The sequence below is a fragment of the Cebus imitator genome, unplaced genomic scaffold, assembly GCF_001604975.1.
Source record: "Cebus imitator isolate Cc_AM_T3 unplaced genomic scaffold, Cebus_imitator-1.0 Scaffold17, whole genome shotgun sequence".
NCBI lineage: Eukaryota > Metazoa > Chordata > Mammalia > Primates > Cebidae > Cebus > Cebus imitator.
The window spans coordinates 897,032-909,922 of record NW_016107332.1 but is presented as its reverse complement, the minus strand read 5'-3'; the positions used below and the strand labels follow the sequence as shown (position 1 = coordinate 909,922).

Sequence of the window (12,891 nt, the reverse complement as noted above, 5' to 3'; positions counted from 1 at the left end):
CCCCCTCCTCTTCCCCCTTCCCCTTTCCTTTCTTCCTCCCTTCTTTCCTTTTTTCCCCCCTTCTTTCCTTATTTCCTCCCTTATTTCCTTCCTTCCTTATTTCCTTCCTTCCTCACTTATTTCCTTCCTTCCTCACTTATTTCCTTCCTTCCTTCCTTATTGCCTTCCTTGCTTCCTTCTTTCCTTCTGTAATAAACTAAGGAAAAAACATCATCAATGATGGGCATATAGATGGGCCTATGAAAAGCAAATTGATTTACAGCTACTCTTTGGTATTAAAGGGGTGCTTTGGCTAGAGACCCTGCAGGAATCCAAGATGAACTTTGGTGGTTTATGAATTCCTCAAATCCTCAGCATGAGCCATTTGCATTTTTCTAGAAAGAATAAACTCTTTTCTTTCACCAGATTCTCAAGAGGTTCCATGACCTTGAAAAGCATAAGGACCCTTAGCATAAAGCATTTGAAGCAAATGCAATAGTTAAACACTACTATAATTTTAACTGATATTTTGGTATAACTATGAATTTCTTAAAATTCTTTTTCAAGAAACTTTGGATGAGGAGTTTTCATGTAGCAGTACTAAAATAGGACTTTTTCGTACTTAAAATTCTCTATCTCACTAAAATTAGTGGGTAGAAGTTTGAGGGAGAAAAAGAACTTGCATAGTCTTAAATGATCTCCTCCAAAGTATTTATTACCTACATAGGGAAAAATAGTAAATTTGTAGTGGAGAAAGCCAGCGTATGCCACATTAGTCAAGTGTAATAAGACGTATATGCACCATTAATCCCGTGATAAGATTCTTTGAGAAAGAAATGACATGATTTCTGTGCTATTATTGCCAGCAATGCAGAACTTCCTTCCAATCTTGACACAAAAACCAGAGAGACCCAAACTGAGAGACATTCTACAAAATAACTAATCAGTAATCTTCAAAGTGTCTATATCAAGAAAGAAAAATTGAACAGCTATAGAATGTCCTGGGTTTTGATCATTGTCCTACGCTTATGTAAAATGTTAACAAAAGGGGAATCTTCATGAGGGGCATATAGGGACTCTTTTGTAAGCCTTAATATATTTGCTATAATTCTAAATTTAGTGTAAAATAAAAAACAGAAAACAACAGTCCACTGATGACATCATTTTAACTTTTGGGCCCACCTTTGCCTAAATTCTGACAATTTTCTAACAGTACAACTAGGTAAGATAATACACCCCCTCTTCTTAAAAAGAGTAAGACAAATAAAATACTCTCTTCTTTGTTACTCTAGGCAAGGTACTTGGGCTCATTAATGCCCTGCAAATGTATTAAATTATTTTGATCTTTCTTCTCTTTTTGATTTTGTTGAGTTATAAATATGAATTCTCATTTGACTATGCGTCCTTGATTCAGTTATGCTTTGTTCTTGACCTTCATACTTTTGTGGCACATCTAGGCATGGGTCATTGACTTAAACTTCCTGATTATTGCTTTTTATGTATTTAATAATTACCAGATGGTCAGTTATGACATTTTGTTATTAAGTTTGACTATATTGCCTTTTCTCTTTTTCATAATTTTTGCAGAATCCTTTTTAGTAGACATACTATATTATTTACTATCAGACATCTAAGAACTCTTTGTACCAAGAGCATGTGTAGGTTATCTTGCACTGTTCCTCCATCTTTCATTCACTTAAAAAATACTTGAGTGACTACTAAGTGTCATTATTTTTCAGATGAGAATAAGACAGGCAAGATCTCTTCTGGCTCATCAACATCATATCTGTATTTCACCCCATAGAAAGGAGGAAAAAAGGAGTTTGGAATTAGTGGCTTTGCATTTAGAAATCACTTGGAAGTCGCACACAGATAAGTTCTGCTCACATGCTTAGCCCAAACTTAGTCATGTGGCTTTACCTCCTTAGAACAAAAGTGGCAATCATGTACCCTTAAAACTTGGTGGAAGAGATTATTATTTAAAAGAAAACAGAGAATAAGGAGATATCTTCACACTGGATTTTAAATACAAGACTCATAAATCTGATCTGCATCCTAAAAACTTCATTCTAATAGCCTTGTGGATAACAGAGTTCAGTGGAGCAAAAGTAGAAATTTGAAACCAGTTAGAAGGCTATTTGCAGTTGCTTAGGTGGTTGACTATGGCGGTTACTTGGGTGTTGGCATGACACACATTGAATCTTAACCAGTAACATGTTAAAGTCTCACTTGGAAAATAAAATCATTGTAAAATTTAATAAAATATAGATGATTACAGCTGCCTTTACATAATCATTATTTCCTCTACCTGGAGGCTGATGGTATTATTATATATACAATGATTTTACAAGCAAATACAATAATTTACTTTTGGTTTTATTTTGGCCACCAAGCTAGTGAATCTGATTGGCTTTATAACATGATATTAGCTGAAAAACGAGTTCGCCAGTTTTTGGCATATTGCGAGTGAGAGATGATAGTGACTGGACTAAGACTGTAGTAGTGTGGATTGAGAAAAAAAGGAAAAATTGGGATTTACAGTATTAAGGGATATAGTCAACAGGACTGGCAGATGGAATGTGGGAGGTAAGAACATGAGAAATTAAAAATGGCTCATAGGTTTTAGCCTTTATCAATTTGGTGAGTATTTCTGCCATTTACTGAGACATAGAAAATGGAGAAGAAATGGGTTTCCAGGGGTGAGTTGAAATCAAGATTTACATTTTGGTCATCATAGGTTTAAGGTATCAAATAAAAAACAAAATGAATGTTCAATAGTTGATTAAATATAGAAGCCTGGGGTTTAGGTGTCAGGTTAAGAGAAAGATAATCTATAAACTGGGAGTTCAGACTACACAGATGCCCCTCAGAATTTTGAAGGATTAGGCTAGGCAAATAAGCCCAGGAGAAAGTGAAAAGTTCCAGGGAATGTGTCCTGTAGCAATAAGAATAATAATGAAGTCTCAGAGTGAGTAGGCTTGGCTTACTTGCTGAGCTGGTAGCTCTACCTTTGGTAGCATTCACAGATGGAGAGGTACTCCTCTCCACAAAATACTTAAATTTTTATGGTGACTACATAGTCAAGTGGATAATGGCAGCTGTGGATAGGGATGTCCTAGAATTCTTTTTAGAAAGAGCCACCTAAAAGAATATGCAGTTGATAAGCCTTCAGCTTCTGCCCTTTGCTTACCCTACATTGTTTTGCACTATGATGTCTGATGTCTTTCTTCTTAACTCCTAGACCTGTTCACTGAGACCAGGTAAACGTTCAAGGTCAGTTGATACTTTCATCAGGACAGGTCAGTGAAACTTTTCAATCATAACATAATGCTTGGAGGCATCATTTGTGCATTCTTGAACTTGAGTCTGGGTCCAAAGACTTTACAGGAATACACTGAACTTTTTGGAGCCGGCCTCTCATAGGTCAGGACAACACTCCAGATAGCAGACGCCCAGGAGTAAAATTGGGAATGATGAAGTGTTACTTTGCAGTGCTTCCACTTTGAACTTTTTATTTGGTCTCCTACAGCCTACTCTTCTGTCTCTTTCCCTTCCAGACTATCTTTTATCCTCTTGTATCACTTTTTAACAGTTCATCACAGAGGGAAAGTAAGAATTGGATGGCCTCCCTCTCATTTTGTAACACCTTGGACTAAAAGTGGATCTGTGAGTATAATCATTTCCAGAAAGGACCTGCATTGTGTGCCAGTAAATTGACTATTACCTCCAAATACATGAGCATGTAGGGGCATTGTGTGTTGGGTTGGGAGGGGTGTTTTTTTTTTTTTTTTCTCCTGCCAAGACAGTGCTGTTTTCCTGTGCTCCTGGTCTTTATTCTGGGGGAACTCCATCTTCTATCTGATGCAACATTTTAATAAAATCAGAAGCCAATATGCCTTCTATTCTGTTCTCTCTCTCACTTTCCTCGTAAGCTCCAGGCATTATGTAAAAATCAAAGCAGAAATTATCCTTTATTCCTTTATTTGTTCAGTCATTCATTATTTATTGAGTACCTATGTCTGCTCTGCACTCTAGTGAGAATTTCAAGAACTTTGAGATATTTTTATGGTAGTTGTTTCTGTAGTGTTTATGATTTTTCTTAGGATGATATAACATATACTTTAACCATCTAAAATATATTTCTAAGTTAATATTTGATTATGTTTGTAATTGAGTAGGTCAGTCTCAAGCTATGAATACTCAGGAATTTCAGAATAAGAGACCAACTATAGTGGGTATAAGATTGGTAGTAGGTAACTTTTCAGAAAGTCTTTAAGTGGCCTTGAAGGAAGTTTAGGGGTTGGGCAAGTCACCCGGTAGATAAATAGATCACAATCCTTTGCCAAATTTCAGTTCCTATTTTTTAGTGAGTGGGAAAGGCTCTGCAAGGACTCTAGGAGATAGTCTTGGTTCTGATCCTTCTTCTTATGTTAAAAATTATCCAACAACTTCTGCAGTGTGTTTTGCTTATTATATTCAAGTCTTTTCTCCACATAGTAAACATCTTAATTTCAAGGTCTATTTCCATCCAATCTTAGCATCTGTCTTGACAATTGGCACAGTTTCTTGAATTCCCGACAGGTTGCATTTGGGGAGTGTCAAATAAGTAAAATGATGTCATTCAGGTAAGGTCCAAGTTACATTTTCAGCCTCCCTAAGGTAGCTGCTTGGGAGCTCATTAAGAATGGACCACAATCAAAGCTCAGGAAAATTCAGTCCACATTCTGGGCCAGCCCGTGTTGGAAAGTCTTGTTCTAGACAGATATCAAGGGAGCATAAAAGTTGGACAGATAGCAAAAACAAATACTGGAGATGAAAGGGCCCTTTCATGATGACTTCAAGTGTAGTCAACACTCGTTAAGGTGCCTTGGAGAAAGGTATGCCATAATATTGAAGAGCATGATCTTTGGACCCAGAATGCTTGGGTTCAAATTCAGGTGGTACCCACTTCTTCCTAGCAGATTGTCTGGATGTATTACTTAAGCCTTCTCTATCTCAGTTGCCTCATCTTAACCTGACGATAATAACACTACCTGTTCCATAGTACTGAGGAGGATTACATAGGAGTACATAGTGAGGATTAAACAGGTATCTCCAAAGTGCTTAGAAGTGTCCCTGGCTAACATCATCATCATCATCATCATCAAATATTTATTTAATAAAATGGAATAAAATTGAAGCATAAGGATTATTTTGGAAAAAGAAATCTACGAGTAGCTTAGCTAAGGAAGGAATAATGAATGAAATATTTTAAGTGCTAAGTAGTTTAGTAGATAAAGGTGATCAGTAATCACTGGGTAAGATGTCTCAGCTCAAATCTAGGGGCCAAATCATTTGGAATTAGAGACTTAGAGACTCAGAGCCAGGGCTTGGTTTCATGATGGTGTAGGTGTCAACTTAAGTATGGCAAAGAGAGCAGACAGCCAACTGTGAAATAACATTACATGATCAGTGTGCTGAGGACTTTTAAAGCAAAGTAAATATTTGTACCTCTATTTAGTCGAAAAACATTAAGGCGTTCTGCTAGTACTATCAAAGCAAATAACTTTGTCATTGTATCTGTCCTCATAGAGTTTATGGTTTTGCAGGTAGCCAGATTTTTAACAACTTCAGTAAAATATGATGGCTGTGAAGCGGGAGAATCCCAGATGGCTGTGGAGAACATCTCCTGGTCTGCTTCTCTCTCTGTTTACTCCACACTGCCAACTGATGCACTTGAAAACCTTTCAAATCTCATTCACAACCTACCTTCATCCCAAAGTCATTGTTGATGATTTCAATACTTTTATTTTTTCTGGTTCATAATTCTGTCATTCTACAAACATGCACTGCTATTCTGAGTTTTTGTATTCTTCTGAACTTGTACAGCTTTCTCTCAAGAAGAAATAGGGACAGAGTTCCAGACTATTATGCCTACTGATACTTCCATGTATCCTTTTCTGGAAATCCTGTGGAATTAGGGATTTATCCTCTAAAATATACCTATTTTTTTTTCTCCCAGAACATACACTCTTTTGAAGTCTGGGGTATCCCTCTGTAGCAAGCATTTACTCATCAATCTTCACTCCCACTTCAGTAGGGCCTTTTCTGTAACCTGGGTTCTTTGATAAATGTATTTTATCTTCATTTTTATCTGAAAGAGCCAAGTTCATGATCAAAGTTGGGATGTCATATACCCTGGTACCTTGAAGAAGAAAACAGTTCTGGGTTTTATTTGCAGTACATTTTTCTGTGATTAGTTCATATCTTTTTTCTTAGCAGGACTAAGAATGTGGGATATATGTTTTTTAGCTACTGAAAACATCACTTATTGAATGAACCAAAAAATATAAAAGTTAAACTCTTACTGCCGAGGCAATGGATAATCTTAGCGAACATTGTTAATAAAATTAAAGTCTTAAACAGCAGTCTCCTTATTTTTCTCCTTAAGTTCGATGTGGCATGAGATAAGAGTCACATAGCAGCAAGTCCAAATTAACAACTGGAAACCTTCAAATTGCAAGCTCAAAGTGGCTGATTACAAGACAAATGATTTTTAAAACATGGTGAGACAGGCAATTATCTATTATCTCTCATATTAAGTCTGATCTTTGCACTGACTCATTTTAGGCCCTCTCTGTCTCTGGAAAATACCATCTGTACAAAACTGCAAGGTCCAAGACAGTGATGATCTGCTAGGCATATGCACAACAGATGGCTGAAAAAATTATCTGCCCATTTAATTGCTACATTACTCATTTCCGCCACCTTGTTGCCCATGAAAATATAGGGCTGCATAAAGCCAGTGTTTAGGTCATTTCTTATGTTGATTCAGAGAGGTCACTTGGCATGACTATCTGGAGAGGGGTAGAGGAGCCAGCATCCCTAGACAATGATTACTTTTACGGGGTGAGAAAAAAGTAAGATAATGTCATTCAGGTAAGGTCCAAGTTACATTTTCAGTCCCCCTAAGGTAGTTGCATGGGAGTTCTTAGGGAATGGACTTCTGTGAAAGCTCTGAAAAATTGAGTCCACAAGGCCAGCCTGGTTTTAGAAAGTCTTGTTGTAGACAGATACTGAGAGTGCAAAAAAAGCTGACAAATAGCAAAGGCAAATGCTGGAGACGAACGGGCCTCCGGATAACCTTGAATGTTGCTGCCTCCATCATATCCACACTGAAATCAAAGGCCAAATTTGCTGTTTGAATTGTCCTAATCCTTCACTGGGGTAAATCACCAATGTTTGGAATCAGATATTTCTTAATTTCCTTTTATACCCATGATTCAGAAAAGAAAAAAAATCAAACCAATACTAGACAAATTGAGTATTCAGTGCTTAAGTTGACTGAGTCTTGGAATAAGTCATATTCAATTAATGTGTTTTTGCCCAGAGTTAGGCCTAATAATATTACAATGAAAGCCAGGTGAGTTGAAAAGGTCACACTGAGAACTCGTGGTCTCTACCACAGTATTTTCCTGTTTCCGTTTAATTGAATTTTAAGTAGGTTTATAATAAATGGGTAAAACCACTGTACTGTTTCTGCTGCTTGGTTTTAATTAGTGGCTGGGAATAACACAGTCCTGGGTTAACCCTTTAGCAGTGAAAGGTTTATTTTGAGGCCTGATTAGAAGTGAAAGAATATGCTGTATTAGATTTTATTTTGAGTTACAGTTCTATCATTTCCTCAAATGTACTATACATTAGCTTTGTGTCAGGTACTATAATGGGGATAGAGCATTGTTGTCTTTGTGACCCTTACATTGTATAAGATCATATTATTGTTTAGACTTAAATAAGAAATATTTGAGAAAAGAACTCTTCTGGAAAAACCCTGACACTAATAGTAAAACAAATGTGGAGGAATATTAGATTTAGTGTACTCGATCCACTCTATTCATGACTGCAAATGACCACTCTTCTCGCCAAAATTATTTTCTACTCTCATTGAAAATATTGGTTATAATTCTTAATTTTAAGGATGTTATCCAGTGTAAGAAATACCAAAAACCATTTTAAACATCAAAACATATCTTTTTATATAATTTCTGCAAAAATGGCCTAATAGCCAAAGAATACTTGTGACGTTATGGTTAAGTGGCAAGCAGAGCCCAAAGATATTAAGGCTTCTGGGTGAAGCTTTGCAAGGAGCACACACACATTGAAATAAGAAAGGTCTCTTCACATTTTGGCCTAGAAGCTATATAACGTGCTTGTTTCACCCCTTCCCTCTTCACTCTTCTTTTATCCAGAAGATGCTAGTATGGAATAAATAATGTGGTGAAGTGGCTTTGCTATTTATGGTTTCCTAAGGCAATGACTATTTTACAAAGATTAGTTCTACTGGAAGTCCTAGGTTTCCTGTTTTTATTATCCACACTTCACATGGTGGTTTAGACTAAATTGGCCATTGCAGAGTTTGGAAAGCAGTCCGTTTAACACAGTAAAATTGTACTGCTACTTCCATACCCATCTCTCACAGCCCACGTTCTGGGGCTGATCAGATACACATTTGCTAACACAGAGCAAATAAAGGCCTCATTTCTCACCTATTGTTGAAGTTAGCTCCTCTTTAAGGTTTACTTACTTCAGTTGTGTTTATTTGGCTTACGGAGTGGATATCAGGAAACAGTTAACCTGGAAGGAGAGATGCCGATTGGAATGTAATTTTTCTTTCATCCAGAGGAGTTCCTTTACAGCTGGGACTTTCCCGCCCCTGACCAGCAGTGCTGAGGGCTCAGTAATGAACTCGGCTTGCCTAGTAAACCCCTAACAGGGAAAGCAAACATCTTTAGATGCAAATATCACCTGAAGTGAACCAGATTAAATTCTTGGTGAACTCTTACAAATAGAATTTCAATTCTAGAGAATTGTCAGCATACTCAGCAGAATACAAAGTTATCTATTCCATGGGCATGGTAATTTAGGTAGTCAGCAGCAGGAGACATAATAATAGGTACACAGAGATTTGTAATAACAGATAATGAGGTAGACTCAGTAGGTAATCCCAGCACAGAATAACTTGGCAGAGAAGGGAAGGTCAGATTCAGACACCGTTGCGATGAGGCGATGGTTTCCCGTGGGGAATGAACGGCAAGTGGCGGCTTCAGTGCTGTCCGCTCTGAGCACTGTGCAGACCAGCTTAATGTCCAGCGCTGCAGCCTGTGGCCACTCACCTATCTTCCCAGCAGAGGACAACTGTCCCAGCTTCACAACTACTTGAAACAAGTACTGTTGCTGTTTTTCTTCTGTTTTCGTAACTTCAGGGATAGGTCAGTAACGTGTTCCGTCCTCAAATGGGAGTGAATTTGGGAAACAAAACCGAAAGCAGCTCAGTGGCTGTCAGTGTAGATCTTCATGTGCCCAGGCATTCAGGGACCCCAAAGATAGCATTTGCATGTTGTGCTGACTGCAAACTTGGGCAGTTATAATCTTGGAGGCATTGTTGTCCTCATTTTATAAGATACAGTAAAGGATTGCCTTTACAGTACACAGGAATGTTAAATCCAGGAAGACTCATGCCCTGTTAATCCTGTCCCCTACTACCATGACTCCAAATATTTTTAATTCTACAAAGCCTTTCTGCAGTTTTCATCACCTTGTTTTCCCTAATTCCTTTTTCTGGAATTATACTGGGTCATGATAAGGTATCAGAGGACCAACATGTAGGAACAAGTAAAGAGAATCCTAACATTTTAATATTTTGGAGGAGGATGTGATCCATCTGACTACATTTTGTTTGGGTTGGCTTTTGCAGACCTTCTTTGACCTGTAGCCAGAAAATTCTTCAGCAGAATTTACAATCCTGCCCCTCTGCACCCAACATGGTTTGTGTGTGTGTGGGGGGGTGGGTGTGTGTGTACACATGCCTGCATTCATGCATGTGCACATGCCTGCATTCATGCATGTGCACATGCATAGGTATGTGCTTTGTTCTTGTACTTTATAATAGGTCTGTAGCATACGAGCTGTTAAGTCATTTTATGGAAGTTCTGTGGAAATGCTAATATATACTAGCAATTGTGATCAACACCGCTGTTAATCATCAATGTTTCTGTATCTCTAAAAAAGCCAACAAACCTGAGAACGGTAGTTGATTCTAACAATTGACAACACTGCCACTGGTAGGAGTTTGACATGATTGTTTGAGATACAGTTGAATCTTCTCCATTTACCCTTTTGCTATGTATCAATCATAGAATATGAAATTATTAAAATTACAAACAGGTACCTTTAATGGCAGAAAAACAACTCAAATCTCCAGGACATGGAGAGTGAAGAGATAGAAAATGAACTATTTATTCCATTCCCTGAGTAACATGATAGTAAACTGAAAGGGAAAAGGTCATGCTTTCTGTAAACATGACCTGGGTATGAATATGCTCATGGTTTACATTTTTTCAGATGCACACTTGTGCAACTAAGCATCCTTCCTTCTTCTTAGGCTCCATCTGCGCTCAGGGATGTGTATGACCAGTGATTGGTGAGTGAAGGTGTGAGAAGGTGGCCATACATGCCTTTTCTCTAAGCATACAGCACTTGGGGAAAACTATAAGAAATTTGTGCTTTTGTGGGATATACTGGTCGGCGAATGAGGTAGAAGGAGAAAAAAATAGACTCATTGCTCCTTTATAGTTGTTGCAGGACAGAGATGAAGTGGATGGGGGAGTCCTGGATAATTAGCAGAGAGATATAAGCAGAAAAAAATACATCCATGTTTCTGGGATTTTCTGCTTTCATCATAGGTTGGGAGGCCTTGAGTCCAAATTTTGATTCTCAGCTCTTGATATCCTTAGTCAACTCTCCTAAATATGTCTGAGAAGGCCTGTTGGTTTGTTTCTTTTTCTACTTTGGAGGAGTAAGCTTGTGGCAGGTAGAAAAATGGGCAAATATGAAATTAGAATTACATTGTTATAATAATGCTTTTAATATTTTTGGTATCTGCTTGAGCAAACTTCTCAATATAAAATATGCTTAAAATGCTCTTTTCTAGTACCTATATTATTTTGTGTATATTATGTTATTTTTCAATAGCCTAGGCTGATAATGTCTGGTTGGTACACACCACTGTGGTCCTTTTGGTGATAAAAATATTTAAATAGCTACAAAGAGCTGCTGCTCCAACTCCCTGAGTAACCCCTTGCTGACCCAACCCTTCCAACTCAACTGGCTCATGCATCCATAGGACCTCCAGCCCTTCCCTGCCCTTCATTCCACCATTAAGTTGTTAACACCTAGGAAAGCAAGGCCCTCCAGAACTCCTATTACACAAGGGGGCTCTATTTAATTTGGTTGGTATCTGTGCCCTTCCAGTTACTAAATGTTTTGAATATCACACTTAGACAAAATAAGAACGTGTGTATACAGGCACATGTGCACAAGCACACACACACAACTCAGCGTAAATTAAAGCATATTTGTTAAGGGTTGAGCATTGTGCTTCAAGACTCTTTCTTTGAAGGAACTTACTATATTTTTTTGTAATCAATAACTCTTCTACTTTTTTAGTATTTTGATATTAACATCATAGCCTAAGTTGGAAATTTCTTCACAAAGCAGCTCAAAATGTTTGAGTAGCAGTTTCTGTATATGCAATCTCTATACGAGGTAGTAACTGCAAGATGTTATTATTCACATTGTGGAGAACTTTTAGGTGCATATTGGTGAAGTGTTACAAGTTAAGAAATTAATCATGGTGGGTCCCTGGATTTTCTGATTATTTAACTCAGTATAAATGGGAAGTCTTTGGCAGTTATACAGGAAAAATAGTGCTTCTATCCCCAAAAATATTTGAGATTATGTATTTTCTGCCACTGATTTCCCCTTCTCTCTGTAGGAATTATAGGAAAACATTTATTATAAAGCCTTACTAATTTTCAGAATCAATTATTACTCCATATGAATGTTGATTAAACCATACAAAATATGATTTATGGTTTATGAGTAAGGTAGCATATCTTGATCTAATCATGTTTATTGAGACAAAAATTCACAAATTAATATTGTACATATATATCTATTACCATAAATCTTATTCCTAGCTTACTAACCAGAAAATGTGAATGAATTCTGAAACTGTTAGCAGTAATTAAGTTCACAAACTTACTACGATCAGTGAGATCTGGGCTCAAATCCCAACTTCTCATAACATTCACCAATGACTTATTTTTTTGTAAGCCTCAGTTTCTTTCTTGTACCATGGTATTATATGAGTAACTTTCTCAAGGTTGTTATAAGCATTGGAAAAAGTGATGCATGAAAAATGCTTGGTATACTGTCTGACAACATAATATGTTAATTCTTATGTTTTATTTCCTTTCCCATTATGAAAAGCATTTTCAAATGGTTATATTCTTTAGTTGTTTTCCAACAGAAAGTTTACAAGACTTTCAGTTTGATTAATTGGCATTTTTGAAATCCCTTGTATTGAACTATTTGAAGTAATTCTTTAGGAAAAATTTCATGGGAGAAGAATGCAAAATAAATATTACTCTAGGCATTTAGTACTTTAACAAAATAGATATTTTTTGTCTACCTCTGCTGCTGAATATAGTCTATTGGTGTAGAGTGTGTACTTCTTTAGACTAAAACACACCAGACTTAGATAAGTCCTCTCCATGATTTATGCTAAGGAACACAAGAGATATTTGTGAATCTAAAATGAATTGGACCAATCTCAAGTCTGTTCTTCAGACCTTAACATATTTTTATTTTTTAAAACCTAAAGACAGAAAAGATATAGAACTGTAGGGGTAAACAAAAAGTCAAGTGTGTAAAGCCAAATAGTGCCAGAACTTAAGCAGTCTGCCAGAGAACACATCCTTATCCACCATGATCAAGTAGGCTTCATCCCGGGGATGCAAGGCTGGTTCAACATACGCAAGTCTATAAACGTAATTCACCACATAAACAGAACCAAAGACAAAAACCACATGA

General features: G+C 37.1%; 1 long non-coding RNA gene across 1 annotated transcript; it reads left to right on the top strand.

Moving 5' to 3' along the window:
- Nucleotides 1-1,772: 1,772 nt before the first annotated feature.
- LOC108289506 lies at nt 1,773-6,336 on the top strand. The gene is made up of 3 exons (XR_001819186.2): nt 1,773-3,252; nt 3,572-3,645; nt 5,576-6,336. It is a non-coding gene; the product is annotated as an uncharacterized LOC108289506 (long non-coding RNA).
- Nucleotides 6,337-12,891: the final 6,555 nt, after the last annotated feature.